The sequence below is a fragment of the Stegostoma tigrinum genome, unplaced genomic scaffold (assembly GCF_030684315.1).
Source record: "Stegostoma tigrinum isolate sSteTig4 unplaced genomic scaffold, sSteTig4.hap1 scaffold_238, whole genome shotgun sequence".
Classification (NCBI taxonomy): domain Eukaryota; kingdom Metazoa; phylum Chordata; class Chondrichthyes; order Orectolobiformes; family Stegostomatidae; genus Stegostoma; species Stegostoma tigrinum.
In genome coordinates this window covers 274,815-290,441 of record NW_026728172.1, presented here as the reverse complement: position 1 = coordinate 290,441, position 15,627 = coordinate 274,815, and the positions used below count along the sequence as shown (strand labels likewise).

Below are 15,627 nucleotides of genomic sequence, written 5' to 3'. Positions count from 1 at the left end.
GTCAGGGAAGTTAATATCTGCCATAATGACCACCCTGTTCTTTTCACTCCTGCCCAGAATCATTTTGCCAATCCACTCCTCCACATCCCTGGAACTTTGCGGGGGCCTATAAAAAACTCCCAGCAGTGTGACCTCTCCTCTCCTGTTTCTGATCTCAGCCCATACCACCTCATCAAAAGTTCTTTCAGCCACCGTTGTACTGTCCTTGGCTAACAAAGCCACACCTCCCCCTCTTTTACCATCTTCCCTGACCTCAATGAAAGATCTAAACCCTGGAACTTGCAACATCCATTCCTGACCCTGCTCTATCCAAGTCTCTGAAACAGCCAAAACATCGAGGAAAATGACAGAGTAAAAGTTTCCATAAAATACAAGCTGTTTTGCCGTACATTAGGAGAATCAGGAATGGCCCTTTTTTTACCCATCTCGGGATGAACCCTCACCATCACTCACAGAGCTAATGAACAGCAGGAAAAATCTTCACCACTGACTACCTGCACTCGCCTATCACCTTCCCACCTACTTTCCCCAGCCCCGACTCTGTTTATGTCTCAGCTCCCATCCTCCCCCCCCCCCGCCGCCCCATTTCTGAAGAAGGGTCCTGAACCATTAACTTTCCTGCTCCTCTGATGGTGCCTGGCTCGCTGTGTCCCTCCAGCCTCACACTGTGTCATCCTTGACTCCAGCACCTGCAGCTATTGCTGTCTCCCTGTGAGCGATGTCAGCTTTGGTTCAATCGGAGCACGGCGCGGGGCTTGGAGGCCCCAATGGAAGCGGCCTATCCTCCAACCAATCAGAGCGAGTGAGATGTTTGTCTGTTTGAAAATCACGTGATCGTCTTTGTCCGGAGGCGCAATATCTCTGCGACTGAAGGTTAGCTGCTTGCCGAAAGTACAGTACACGGGACAAAAAGGAAAGCTGCAAAAAAACGGGAGGGAAATACTTTCGGTAATGACTGAGAGGCTTTAATAGCCGTTGATGCATGTCAGAAAACAAATTTTAACATGCCGGCCCCGTGTTTTGCAGCAAACGAAAAAACTGCTGCGGACCTGAGGCTGCGATAGGCAGAGGTAATTGCCACCATCTTTATTAGGGGCAATGATCTTCGGGACTCATGCGGGATCGCCATATTTATAGGTGGCAATCTGCAGTGGAACGCAAGCGCAGCCTTTCTTGTTTGGGAGAGGAGATTAAGACAAGAGAAATGTTTGTTTTTGTTTTTCTGGACTTCTTTCCCAGACTGTGAGACATGGCGTGTATTTCCTGGGAAGGACTTTTGACACTGGCGGAGTACTGGCTTCAGGCAGTATAAATTGCTGCAAGTTATACGTTAGATATTTAATGGAGGAGAAATGCCGAAAACGCGTTCAGAACTGCATGTTCAAAAACAAAGTTGCTGGAAAAGCTCAGTAGGTTTGGTAGCATCTGTGAAAGAAAAAAAAATAACGTTTCGGATCCGCTAACCCTTGCTTAGAACTTCATGTTACCTGTTGCACTCTCACTGTAGGAAGTCCTGCTTTAAATATTATGATCTATTAAAGCATATCCGTTTGCCCAGTATTCATATGATTGGGATCAAATCACTGAAAGTGCTCTGAGTCCCCTTGTGCTCCCTGGTCAAATTTATTAATGTCTGACTTCCTCAGTCTCTAATAATGGGTGTATTTTACCTCTGCATTTTTCTGTGTGGGGGAGCAGGGTGCTTTGAAGAGGAGGATTTATACATAACTAACAGAAACCAAGAGAAATGTTTGCCTTTTCCAGACAATCTTGTTGTGTTTTCTGGATTTCTGTCCAGGGCTGACCGTTATTTGTCTCTTGTGGATTTGCTTTACAGGATATTTATTGAGAATAATTTGCAGACCAGGATCACAAAGCATGTTCTCCATTAAGCGGAGTGATCAGGATCTGAGTATCATTGACACTTAACTGGGAAAGGGAAGAGGTTTAACCATTCTATGCGTGGGAGAATATTCCTGGTAAGTTTGTAACTTGAAAGCAGGATATTCAAATTTTTGGTTTGATCACCCCTGGGATAAGTGTTCAGTTCTATATCCTGCAGCTGAGAAAGGAGATATTGGCCTGAGAGGGGTAGATTTGTCCAAACAACACCTCGTCTCTTTTAAAGAACTGCCATATTTAGTCCCAATCGCCTACTTCATGATTTTAATCCATACATTTTTCATTCTTGAATACCTGCAAACTTCCTTTTAAAATTCCTTATGGGCACAAATTCCAGCACCCCTCCAGGTGGAATCTTCCATTTCCTGACAACTCCATTGATCCTGAAACTGAAGTCTGTGTTGATTCCTGAGGGTTATAAATTACTGCATTTAATGTGAAGATGCTGTTCCCTGAGCTTCCATTGAGCTGTGTTGAAACAGTATGGGAGGCTGAGATCAGAGTGGGTGTGAGCAGACAATGAAAATGAAAAGGCTGCACTGTGAGTACTGCTTGGCTAAGTGAGAGTGCTTTGGAGTTGGGTGAAACAGAAAGTGAAACTGAAAGATTGAGTGTGATGCTCAGTCTCAGTTTGGGCAGTTCAGAAAGTCTCTCAAATTGATATTTGATACCGTAAAGAACTTTCTTACAGTTTTTAAAGTATGTATTAGCTTAAATAAAGTTAGGGGCTTTAGGTTTATAATAGTAATGTTTGAAATGAAGGAGGAGGACCTAGCTTAATTAAATTCTTTTTAAGGCAGAAACTGGTTTAATCTGGAGAGAAGTCATAACAGAAGACATCACATCTGTGGTGTGCTCCTCTTGCACAATAGAACATAGGCTCTTGATGTTGTGTCGACCTGTGAAACCACACTGAAGCCCATTTAACCTACACTATTCCATTATCATCCATATGTTTATCCAATGACCACTTAAATGCCCTTAAACTTGGCGAGTCTACTACTGTTGCAGGCAGGGCATTGCACGCCCTTATTACTCTGAGTAAAGAACCTATGTCTGACATCTGTACGATATCTATGACCCGTCAATCTAATGCTATACCCCTCGTGCTAGCCAGCTCCATCTGAGGAAAAAGGATCTCAGTGTCCACCCTATCTAATCCTCATATCATCTTGTATGTCTCTATTAGGTCACCTCTGAACCTTCTCTTTAACGAAAACAGCCTAAAGTCCCTCAACCTTTCCTCATAAGACCTTCCCTCGATACCAGGCAACATTCTGGTAAATCTCCTGTGCACCCTTTCCAATGCTTGCACATCCTTCCTGTGATGCGGTGACCAGAACTCCAAGTGCGGCCGCACCAGAGTTTCGTACGGCTGCAATATGACCTCATGGTTCTGAAACTCAATCCCTCGATCAGTAAAAACGAACACATTGTACACCTTCTTAACAACCCTATCAACTTGTGGAAACTTTCAGGGATCTATGTACATGGACACCGAGATCTCTTTGCTCATCCACACTACCAAGAATCTTACCATTAGCCCAGTACTCTGTATTCCTGTTACTCCTTCCAACGTGAATCACCTCACAGTTTTCCGCATTAAACTCCGGGACATTACCAGTGTCCCTATTGGCTATTTGTGCAGGAAGTGTGTCCATCTGCAGCTACTAGTTAACTGCTTTTCAGAGCTTGAGCTGTGGGTGCAGTCAGTATGGAGCATCCATGGTAACTGAGAACGTTGTGGTCGCATTCTCAACAGATTGGTCACGCAGCAGGTGAAGATTACACAGACAGCAAGGGAATGGGTGACCATCAGACACGTAAAAGGCTCAGAAAGGAAGTGCTAGAGTCATCCCCCTCAAATAGATATACTGTTTTGGGTACTGTTCGAGGGAGGTGGGGGATGTTGGGGTGGCCACTCGGGAAGCAGCATCAGTCGGGTTCATGGCACTCGGAGTGACTCCGCTGCATAGAAGGGGAGGGAAACGATAAATATGACTGTAGAGACAGGGGATTCGATAGTAAGGGATAGAGAGAGACATGAATCCAGGATGGTATGTTGCCTCCCTGGTGCCAGGATTAGCAATGACATGGAGCAGCTTCAGGACATTCTGGAGTGGGAGGGTGAACATCCGATTGTACCAGTGACATAGGAAAACCAAGGGAGGAGGACCTGAAAGCTGAAGATAGGAAGTTAAGAGATACACTAAAATACGAGATCTCAAATGTAGCATTGTCAAGCTTACACCCAGTGCCACATTGTTGTCGGGAGAAGTTTGTGTTGTGTTCAGTTGTACAAGTGACCTTTATTCAGAGCTCTGTTACCGCATGTGTGGGAGAGGCCAGAGTCCACTCCAAACCTGGCTTTCACATGAGGCCTAATTCCCCTCTTAAATACGCTCAGATTGGAAGAGTGGACAGTGACACTCAAACTTTCCCTGGCTGATTGTGATATTTTTATTCCATTCGCTAGGTGTTATTTACATGCAATATTGTTGTCATTGTTAGCCACACACCCCAAATCAATATACCCAATCCAGTAAGCAAACCATTTTCCTAGGATGGTGACGGCGAGTACGAGGGGGCATAGCTTTAAATTGAGGGGTGAAAGATATAGGACAGATGCCAGAGGTAGTTTCTTTACTCAGAGAGTAGTAAGGGAATGGAACGCTTTGCCTGCAACGGTAGTAGATTCGCCAACTTTAGGTACATTTAGGGTGTCATTGGATAAGCATATGGACGTACATGGAATAGTGTAGGTTAGACGGGCTTGAGATCGGTATGACAGGTCGGCACAACATCAAGGGCCGAAGGGCCTGTACTGTGCTGTAATGTTCTATGTCCTATGTTCAAACAATCGTGGACAACACTATGTTCAGTCCTAAACCCTTCTATAATCTCCTGAGGTTAGCTCGAAAACTACTTCGTCTGTCTTTGGGACCTTACAATGCTTTTGACAGTTATATTCCTCCTCAGACATTTGCCAGCTGCACCACATTTTTTTGCCAAAAACCAAAATGGTATCTTATCACTAAGAACTTTTCCAAATTCTCTACTAACTGTAGTGTGGATTGTTAGGAATTGTGATTAAGTCTTTTAAACTCAACTCTGATATAAAGTGACTACAATTTTGTAATACAGTTGACAAATTGTGGAAAAATCCCTCTCTTACTTCAGCTTAAAAGATCAAACAGTGTTTCTGACTTGCTGCTGCAGTTTACAATCCCAACGATTTGCATTCTGTAAATGATTTTTAAACTGAAGTTTCATTTTCTACTCTAAGCGCTTTCCATTATTACTTTCTTGTTTTAATAAAAAGCATCTATTCCAGTTCCACTGAGTGTGAAATTCAGTCACTTTAGAGCTTTACCAAGCCATGAAACAAAATTTGTTCAGATTTCACAAATAACTAAGGCACGAACCATATCTTCATTTCGGATTTTGTAATCTATCTTTGTCACTCTTCCCTTGATCTTTGGATGTAAGAATTTATTCAAATTATCCGTATCTACATTTCAATTGTTTTATCTCTCTGCAGCCCTGACTTCTCTCTTTATAATCTTCCTTTGCCCCTTCCTATGTTGTTGGTCTTTTCGAGGTTGTGTTTACGCCATTTATTGCTTTTCCTTCCATAATGATACAGTGAGCTGCTTTTATTGCTGACAAACATTTGCTCAAGGAATTCAGCTAACCATTTCATGTTAATTGGTTGTTTGCATTTCTGGTTACAATTACCTAAACAGTTCAGAATGCTGTAGGATCAGACTTTTGCTTCTACTTTTTATTAAGTAACAAACTTGTGATTGTGGCTGAACCAGGCCTTTAAAAACTGCCTCTTGTTAAAATGCTTATGTGTTTTGAACTGTCTGTTTACAGAAACCCAAGTAAATTCCCTAATGTTCCTTCTCAACAGGACTCTTTTATACCCCCCACAGGACCTTTCGTGATCTAATCCCGTAACAGTGTGAGCTGCTACAATGCATGTGCTAGTAAAAGCATAAGAGGACAGATGAGATGAGTGCATGGCTGGAGCTATAACTTAAAAGGTTTGGATTCCTGAGGCATTGAGACTGTTTGTTTGTTTCTGGGGAAGGTGGGACATGCACAAGCTTGAACAATTGTCCTGGGCAGAGCTGGGACAGATATTCTTGTTGATGCTTTTGCTAGTTCCACTGGTGAGGATTTAAACTCGTATGACAGGGGAATGGGAACCAAAGTATAGCTTTAGCAGTAAAAGACTCAAATCAGCAAATGGGATTTGAAATTAGTTCATGATGTTGTCGGTGGCTGAAAGATTAAAAGAAAGAAGGATTAATCAAGATCAAATCTCTTTTCATACATCAGTCCTGTGATCCCAGGAATTGGTCTGGTGAACCTTCTTTACGATCATTCAGTAGCCAGGCCATCCTTCCTCTGGAAAGGAGAACAAAGGTGCACATGACTCCAGGTGTGGTCTCACCAAGGCCCTTATAGAAAGATATCCCTCTTCCTGTACTCGAATCCTCTCACAATGAAGGCCGAAATATCATTTGCATTCTTCACTACTTGCTGCTGCCTGTTTCCTAAAAGAGAATAGGAGAGAAACACGGAACTAAATGGGGTCAGACACTCGGGTAACATTGTGTTCAACAATGTCCCCATTGTATCGGTGCTGGCCATCAAGCACCTATTGAAGCTAGGCCCGTTTTCTGGCACTCGGTGTGTAACCTGTATTTTGGTGCAGTGGATGATCATCTCAACACTTCTTCAAGATTGCAATGGTTCCTGCATCTATCACCATTTCAGATGCTGCCAGATCTGCTGAGTATCTCTATCATTTTCTGTTTTTATTTCAGATTTCAGGTATTTTTCTGCATCTTAGTCCTTCAGAAGGATCAGAGGGTATGGAGAGAAAACAGGAATTGGATTCATTTTCAGATGAATAAAATGCCTGCCCTTCATGTCTGTCCAAACTCTATCTCTTTTTGTAGTTTTGGACAAACGCTGACTGTTTCCCTTCCCTGAAGGACATTAATGAACCAGTTCAGTTTTACTGATAATCCAGCAGTGCCCCTCAGTGTTGCATCCACAATTGATCAGATTAATTTCTGAGTTTGACAATCTTTGTGTGTGTTCTTCTGGTTTCTCTCTCTCTCTCTACTTTTTTTTTCTTCAGTTTGAAATTGTGATTGCATTCAGAGAAATCAAACAAAACCACATCCAGATCTGACACTCAATCTGTTTGTCGTAACCTAATTATCTCAGGATTTTGAACATTAAAGGAAGAAGCACTGTTCACACCAGGGAGAAATGCGTATTGTCTGTGTGTCGAAGATTCTGTGAAGATTCATCTGAAATGCCCAAACACCAGCACGGTCACACTGGGGAGAGACTGTGGTAATGTGGGGATTGTGGGAAGGGATTTATTTACCCATCCCAGCTGGAAATGCACCAATGCAGTCACACTGGGGAGAAACTGTTCATTTGCTCTGATTGTGGGCTGGGATTCACTCAGTCAAGCAACCTGCTGAAACACCAACGAGTTCACAGTGGGGACAGACTGTTCACATGTTCCGAGTATGGGAAGGGATTTGCTCACTCAACCAACCTGCTGAGACACCAGCGAGTTCACTCTGGGGACAGACCATTCACTTGTTCTATGTGTGGAAAGGGATTCACTCAATCATCCCAACTGTTAACACACCAGCAAGTTCACCACAACCACATTTGAAGGATTTTGCCCTTAAATCAAGGAATGAACTTTGATCTTTGGGCTGTTTGTACTGGTGTCATTAGTCCCTGCTCAAAACTTGATCTTCTCTTGGGAAATAAGGTAGGGCAGGTGACTGAGGGGTCAGCAGGGGGGACAATATTTTGGGGCCTATGATTATATCTCTATTAGTTTTAAAATAATTATGGAAAAGGATAGACTTTGGTCGAAGAGTCAAAGTTTTAAATGAGGCCAATTTTGACACTACTATGCTTCTTAAAAGCACAGTAAGACCGCCTATGTGTGGGAATGCACGAGATGGGTGAGATACAAAAAAGTATTTTACATCAGTATTTACTGTGATAAAGGATACAAAAGCTAAAGAACTTAGAGAAATGAATGTGTATCTTGAAAAGTTCCATGTTGTAGAGGAGGTGGTGCTGGATGCCATACAGAGCATAAAGGTGGATAAATCCCCAGGACCTCTTCAGGTGTATTCTCGAACTTTGCGGGAAGCTAGGCTTGCGATTGGGCCCCTTGCTCAGATATTTGCACCATTGACAGTCATAGGTGAGCTGTTACACTGGAGGTTGGCTAATCTGGTGCCATTGTTTAAGAAAGGTGGTAACATAAAACCAGGGAACAATAAACTTTTAGTGAGCCTGATGTCAGTTGTGGGTAAGTTGTTGGAGGGAATTCTGAGGGATAGGATTTACATATATTTGGAAAGCGTGGACTGAATGGGGAATAGTTGACATGGCTTTGTCCATAGGAAATTATGCCTTACTAACTTGATTGAGTTTTTTTGAAGAAGTTAGAAACAAGATTGATGGCAGAGCGGTGGATGTTTTCGATATTCCTCATGGTCGACTGATTAACAAGGTTAGATCACATGGAATCCAGGGAGAGCTGGCCATTTGGAAAGGCCTTTGACCTGCAGTATGCTGCAAGGATTGGTACTTAGTAACTATAACTCCTACATTCACATCCAAATCATCTTTATAAATGACACACCACTGGTCACAGGCCTCCAGTCGACAAAGCAACCCTCCACCAGCACTCCGTCTTCTACCTTCAAGTCAGATCTGTTTCCAAATGACTGGTTCTCTCTGTATTCCATCTGATCTGACCTTGCTAATCAGTCTACTATGAGGAACCTTGTCAAACGCCTTAGTGACATCCATATAGAACACATCCACCTCTTTGCGCTACTCAATCCTCTTTGTTCCTCCATCAAAAAAAATCAAGTCAGTGAGACATGATTTCCCACACACACAGCCATGTTGATTATCCCTAATCAGTCCTTCCCTTTCCAAATATTTCAAGTACTATCCCTCAGGATTCCTAGAACGACTTTCCCACCACTAATATCAGGCTCACTGGCCTATAGTTCCCTGGATTTTACTTAGCACCTTTCTTAAATAGTGGCACCACATTAGCCAACTTCTGGTCCCTCACCTGTGACTATCGATGATACAAATATCTCAGCAAGGGGCCCAGCAATCACTTGCCTAGCTTCCCTCCGAGTTCTCGGATACACCTGATCAGGTCCCAGGAATTTATCCACTTTTATACGTTTTAAGCATCACTACCTCTGTAATATGGATAATTTTCAAGATGTTGCTATTTATTTCCCCACAGTCCATATCTTCCATATCCTTTTCTGTAGTAAATACTGATGCATAATACTTGTTTTATTATATTCCCCATTTCTTGCAATTCCACACATAGGAGGCATTGCTGCTTTTTAAGGGGCCCTATCTCTCCATCGTTATCCTTTTTGTTCTTAATCTATTTGTAGAATCCCACTGGATTTTCCTTAATACTATTTGCCTAAGTTACCTCATGTTCCCTTTTTGCCCTACTAATTTCCCTCTTAAGTATACTATTGTCATTATACTCTTGTAAGCATTCACTCGATCTCTGCTGTCTATACCTGACATGTCCTTCCTCGTTTTTCTTGACCAAAACCTTGATTTCTCTAGTCATCCAGAATTCCCTATACCTACCAGCATTGTCCTTCACCCGAACAGGAGTATACTGTCCCTGAACTCTCGTTATCTCTTTTTTTTGAAGGCTTCCCACTTTCTAACTTTCTGTTTTACCTGCGAACATCTGCCCCAATCAACTTTTGAAAGCTCTTGTGTAATACCATTAAAATTGGCCTTCCTCCAATATAGAGCTTTAACTTTCAGATCCGGTCTACTCTTTTCCATCACTATTTTAAAACTAATAGAATTATGGTCACTGGCCCCAAAGTCCTCCCCTGCTGATACCCTAGTCACCTGTCCTGCTTTATTTGCCAACAGCAGGTCAAGTTTTGCACCTTCTGTAGTCGGTACATCACATACTGAATCAAAACATTTTCCTCTACACTCTCAGCAAACTCCGCTCCATCCAAGCCTTTTAGACCATGGAATTCCCAGTCTGTTTGGAAAGTTAAAATCCCTTCCATCACCACCCTGTTATTCTTCCAGATAACTTCTTTCAAAATTATTTGTCAGATTCCTGCTGACTAATGGGGGTGGCTATAGTATAATCCCAATAAGGTGATCATCCCTTTCTTATTTCTCAGTTCCACCCAAATAACTTCCCTGGATGTATTCTCAGATATATCCTGCCTAAGTAACGCCGTAATGTTATCCTTGCTCAAAAATGCCACTTTTCCCTCCTCTCTTGCTTTGCTTCCCCCTCCCCCTTCGACTTTCTATCCTTTCTATAGGAACTATATCTTAGAACATTAAGCTGGCAGCCCTGTCCACCTCTGAGCCTTGCCTCTGTAATTGCAATGATAACCCAGTTTCATGTTTCCAATCTTGCCCTGAGTTCCTCTGCCTTAGCTGTTAGGCCTCTGGCATTGAAATAAATGGCGTTTAATTTATTAGTCCTTTCGCATTAATCTCAATAACAAATACGTAACTGTAGAGTAGGTTTTGAAAATGATAACGTTTTATTGCTGTAGATCAACACATTCACACTGGGTAAAGACAATCCACCCGCAGTGTGTGAAAAGGGATTCCCTAGTTCATTAGGACGGGTTTTCATAGAATTCGGAGTATTCCTACAGTATGGAAACAGGCCCTTCGGCCCAAGAATTCCACACAAAACCTCAGAGCATCCCACCCAGACACATCTCCCCGTAGCCCACCTAATGTACGCATCACTGAACACTCTGGGCAATTTAGCTTGGCGAATCCACTAACCAGCACGTGGGAGGAAACCAGAGCACCTAGAGGAAACCCACGCAGCCACAGGGAGAATATGCCAACAACCACACACTCGGTTGCCCAAGGGTGGAATCAAATCCAGGTCCCTGGCACTGTGAGGCAGCAGTGCTAACCGCTGAGCCACTGTGGTTAAACACCAATGAGTTCCCAAGAATCTGTAGGAATTTTTGTTGCTCGTATTATCTGTATTCAAGTCATGTTATCTGGGCTTGTTTCTCATGATGTTTGAAAACACCACATGTCTGGTTACCTTGTTGGGAGAAAAAATGATATAAATTTTATTAAAACTACTGTGCATTGGATCTTTATCTCAAAAGCAGACTAATTTATTTTGAAAGGGGAGATGGAGAGCCTATCTCCTCTATCCTCACCTCCAACAAGTGCGAGGAACCTGTGGTTTTTATTTTTCACTCAATGACAGTCAGTACATTTCATATGAGCAACTGGGAACCGAGTCATCCCAAAATGCTTGAAACTTAGTGTACTAATGGTACACTATTACAATAATAACCATTACAATTCTTTTCTGAACCTTTTGAAGTTTTACAACATCCGTCCTTCAGCAGGAAGAGTAGAATTACACACAGCGGTTACACCTAAACTGGAATGGGAACTGCATCCTTGTGGGAGCTGGGGATGGGTTTCCAGTACTGTTGGGGGTCATGTAAAAAGTTTAGCAGTGGGCTGAAATCCAGAGAATGTTCAAAAATAATAATGGCCAAAAAGAGAAGAAACAAGAGAGTCTGGAAGGCATTGTCATTGGGCAATTAAGATATAAGCGAGTTTGCCACGGGTGAATGGTATTTAATGCTTGGAGTCAGATGAATAAGGCAGATGATTTGAGGATACAAATTAGTGGGGTCATAAAGCCATTGCTGTCACTTGGACATGGTTAGCAGCTCAGTATTCCAGGATACAGGGCCTTCATGCAAGGCAGTGGAGGTGGTAAAGGAGGAGGAAATATTGTTATTTTGCTTCGGGAATCTATACAGCAATAAGGACAGGTGACATTTTTGAAAACCCCTTTAAATAAATAAGGAGACAGATTTTGAGAAAGTGTAGAAGTAGCAGGATTATGGTAGCAGAGACTTTCAACTTCCTCAACATTAATGGAGTCGTCATAATGTGAAGGATTTATCAGAATTTTTAAAATACATCCAGGAGAGCATTTTTTCAGCCACTAAGTAGAAGTCCCAACAAGGAAGGGGAAGGCCCTGGACTTGACTTTAGGTTACAAAGTTGAGCAAGTGGTTGAAGTTTCAGTGGGATAGCATTTTGCAGGTAGTTATTATAACTATTCGATTCAGGATTTGTATGGAAAAGGACAAGGATGGGTCTAAAGTCCTAAACTGATGCTGAAGTTATGAAGAAAGTAAATGGAATTTTGGCCTTAACTGCGAGGTGTTAGTGTTTTGAGGATCGGGACATCTTGTAACAACTGTATTGGATGTTGGTGAAGCCATATTGGTTTAGCTACTCGTATTTAAGAAAGGATATGCTGGCGTTGAATGCGGTGCAAAAGAGATTCGCTAAGCTGATTCATGGGATGTAAGGGTCATCAAGAATAGCTGGAGGAAGGGAATTTGCAAAGGGAAAATACTAAATAAACAGGTGGTGCCCAGTGTTGGGCTCATACTCACAACTCTGCACTTAAACAGCGTATGTTCCAACAACTGAGTTAACTTGGCCTTCCACAGTCAATGTTCAAATCCTGCTTTATAAGGTTACAAATGGGTTTTTCACTGACGCCGCTGCAGTCCAAGGAAGTAAAAGGTAACTGCTTTAGAAAATCCCAAGGTTCCAATGTATTCTTCTCATTCACATTGCAATCCATTTTCAGTACTTGCTCCAGGATTTAACATTCAAAATTAATTTTGTGATGTTGTTGCCCTCATCTTTAAGTGCCCTGTATAACTCCAGTCACTCGGTCGAATGGTGAAAAAGTCTGTTTCAATAAACCAATTTTTTTCAGCTACAGTCTAAGAAATGTTCCTTTATTTGCTGAATCTCACACAACATTTTCTTTCTTCTGTGTGTCAACAACTTTTGCCAATTCTCATGTTACGGACTACATTTTCAGAATCTTTTTAACCAGAGGTTTCTGGTGCAGTTGTAAGACTTCATATTAAATGGTACAAAAAACCAAACGGGCTTAAAAGATGAGAAAGGAAATACATTTTTGTATTTTTGCGTGAAGACGGTTCAGTTACTGTGTGCTTGTTTCATATAAAATGGATGATTGAAGTGTTCACAGTGCACTATTTAAATAGCAGATACGAAGACCTTGTGAGCAAGCATTTAAGACATTTGACACATTGAGGGAATTAATTTAGAAACCCAAAATGTCCAGAAAATGTGCTGGATAAATTCAGCAGGTCTGTTATTTTCGCTCTTTTCGATTCAGGATGGGTATGGAAAAGGACAGAAATGGGTCTAAAGTCCTCTGCGGGTGCTGCAAATGATTAAGAGAGAAGATCGAATTTTAGCTTTAATTGCTACATAGTTGTTACAATTTTTAACAATTATGTAGGATGTTAGTGAAGCCATTCCTGCGGAGAGAAAGAAATAGTGCAAATATCTTGAAACTAACATGATTTCACTTGTCTCATTGCCAGACCTCCTATGTTTCTTTCACACTTTCTGTTAAACAGCAAGAAGTTCTTTTCTTGAGAAGAGAAAAGCATGAGAGGTAACCTGAGAGAAATTGGAGACTCTGCAGGGATTTGAGGCAAAAATGGTGTTGAGGTTGAGGTTGTTAGAGATTTAAGAAATGGTAATGCAGTCTCGAGGCCTCTCCTGCTCCATGACTAAAATTTGGTGCAGCGACATCATCATTGAAGACAATAAGGATGACCACGACTTGTCAGTTACTGTGGCTGAACAGTCTTAAGGTGCTGAATTAAGACTCCAGTCTTTTCATTGATGTGGGTTTGAATCCCACTGTTGCGAATGTTCCTTCAGCAACTGGCATTTTCTTCTCAGCAGGATTTTGCGAGTGCAAGAAAAGAGGAGACAATACACATATGACTTGCTGCATGAAGAAAAAAAATATATACTTGAAGTTTTATTAAAGTTATCTTTTCAAGGAGCTACACAGACATGTTTGAGTGTACAGGAGACATAGAAACAAAATGGTACAACAGGGATGAGGAAGAACAGTGCGAGAGAGGGAGGGGAAAACCTATGTTAGCTCATCCTCAGCGTTTATCCAGAACAGCATTCGGTGAGAGTAACTACTGTACAGTCCTGTGGAAAGTAGGTCCCATTCTCACTTTGAGAAAAACTTATCATGCTGTATGGTACTATCACGATGCTAAATTGGATAGTCTTTTAACAGATCTGTTGATGTATCTTTTTAGCACCTTGGATGCACTTTGGGCCAATAACACTAGAAATGAGACAGCAGAGATTTGAATCACTCCAACATTACAGGAAGGTTGAATGTGGGGGACCGGTCTGTGTTAGAGTAGTTAAATCTAGAAGTAACAAAGAATGGATAGGGTTTCAGCAGCAGATGAGCTGAGATGTGGATGGAGTCAGGTGATGTTACTGAGATAGAAACAGTTAGTTTGGTGATGATGCAGGAGAAAGCTCATCTTAGTGTGAAGTATTTCATCAGAGTTGTGAACAGTCTGGTTCAGCTTCACACAGTTACTAGACAGAAGGTTGCAGTCAGTGTAGAAGCTGTCTCAGTGTTTAATTGGAGGAAATTGCTGTTCATCCTGCACTGGATTCAAACAAGTCAGGATGATGTGTGACTTGGAGGGGGTCCTCACCGTGATGGTGTTCCATAGATCTTCCACACTGGACATTCACAACAGTGAAGATTAAGGGTTTGTGACATGATGTCAAAGTCCTGATTGAGATGTGGATTTAGTCAATACCTGTATTTCACCTCTTTCTCAACATTCTTTGTCTGTCCACTCACAAAGACGCCAGAGTCTTGTATAAGTCCAGACCAGGTGGCAGCTTCTGTTCCCTGATCGACATTAGTGAATCACTGGCTTTTGTGGTCACTTTTTTTTAAATAGTGTGTCATTAATCCTACGGGGTGGCACGGTGGCTCAGTAGTTAGCACTGCAGCCTCACAGTGCCAGGGACCCGGGTTCGATTCCAGCTTCGGGCAACTGTCTGAGCGGAGTTTGCACATTCTCTCCATGGCTGTGTGGGTTTACTCCAGGTGTTCCGGTTTCCTCCCACAGTCCAAAGATGTGCAGGCTAGGTGGATTGGTGGATTAGCCATGCTAATTTGCCCGGAGTGTTCAGGGGTGTGTGGGTGATAGGGGGATGGGTCTGGGTCCGATGCTTCAAGGGGCAGTGTGGGCTTGTTGGGCCAAAGGGCCTGTTTCCACACTGTAGGGAGTCTAATCTAATCAAACTACCAGATTCATTACGAGCTGATTGCATAGGCAGCCTGGTGTTTGTGTGGACTCTCTCTTCATTGCATTGTTCTGTTTTAAATTGATTTCACAGTGTACTCAAAGGGAAACTGACATCAGGCATAATCCCAGGGTCTTATGGACACCTCAGTTTATTGTAAACAGAACATTATCAGATTTTGAACATGTAAGGAGAAAGCATACACGTATTGTGTGTGTGGACACGGTTTTAGTTAATTACCAGGACTGGCACAATGCAAGCCTTGATTGTGGGGAGGGATTCACTTGGTGAACCACAGTCCTGGCATACAAGCTGCTCACACTGACGAGAGACCTTTTAAATGTCCAAACTGTGGGAAGTGCTTTAAATGTTCTGGGCAACTGATGAATCATCAATATGTTCACACTGCTGAGAGACTATTTGTGT

At 42.3% G+C, this 15,627-nt stretch overlaps 1 long non-coding RNA gene across 4 annotated transcripts; it reads left to right on the top strand.

The window, feature by feature from the left end:
* The first annotated feature begins 579 nt into the window (after positions 1 to 579).
* On the top strand, positions 580 to 12,798 carry LOC132207990 (uncharacterized). 4 transcript variants are annotated; one of them, XR_009444097.1, is made up of 3 exons: positions 580 to 948; positions 1,838 to 1,979; positions 5,819 to 12,798. It is a non-coding gene; the product is annotated as an uncharacterized LOC132207990 (long non-coding RNA). The 4 variants fall into 4 exon arrangements; XR_009444096.1 differs by having other exon boundaries at positions 607 to 1,070; XR_009444094.1 differs by having other exon boundaries at positions 609 to 1,409.
* Positions 12,799 to 15,627: the final 2,829 nt, after the last annotated feature.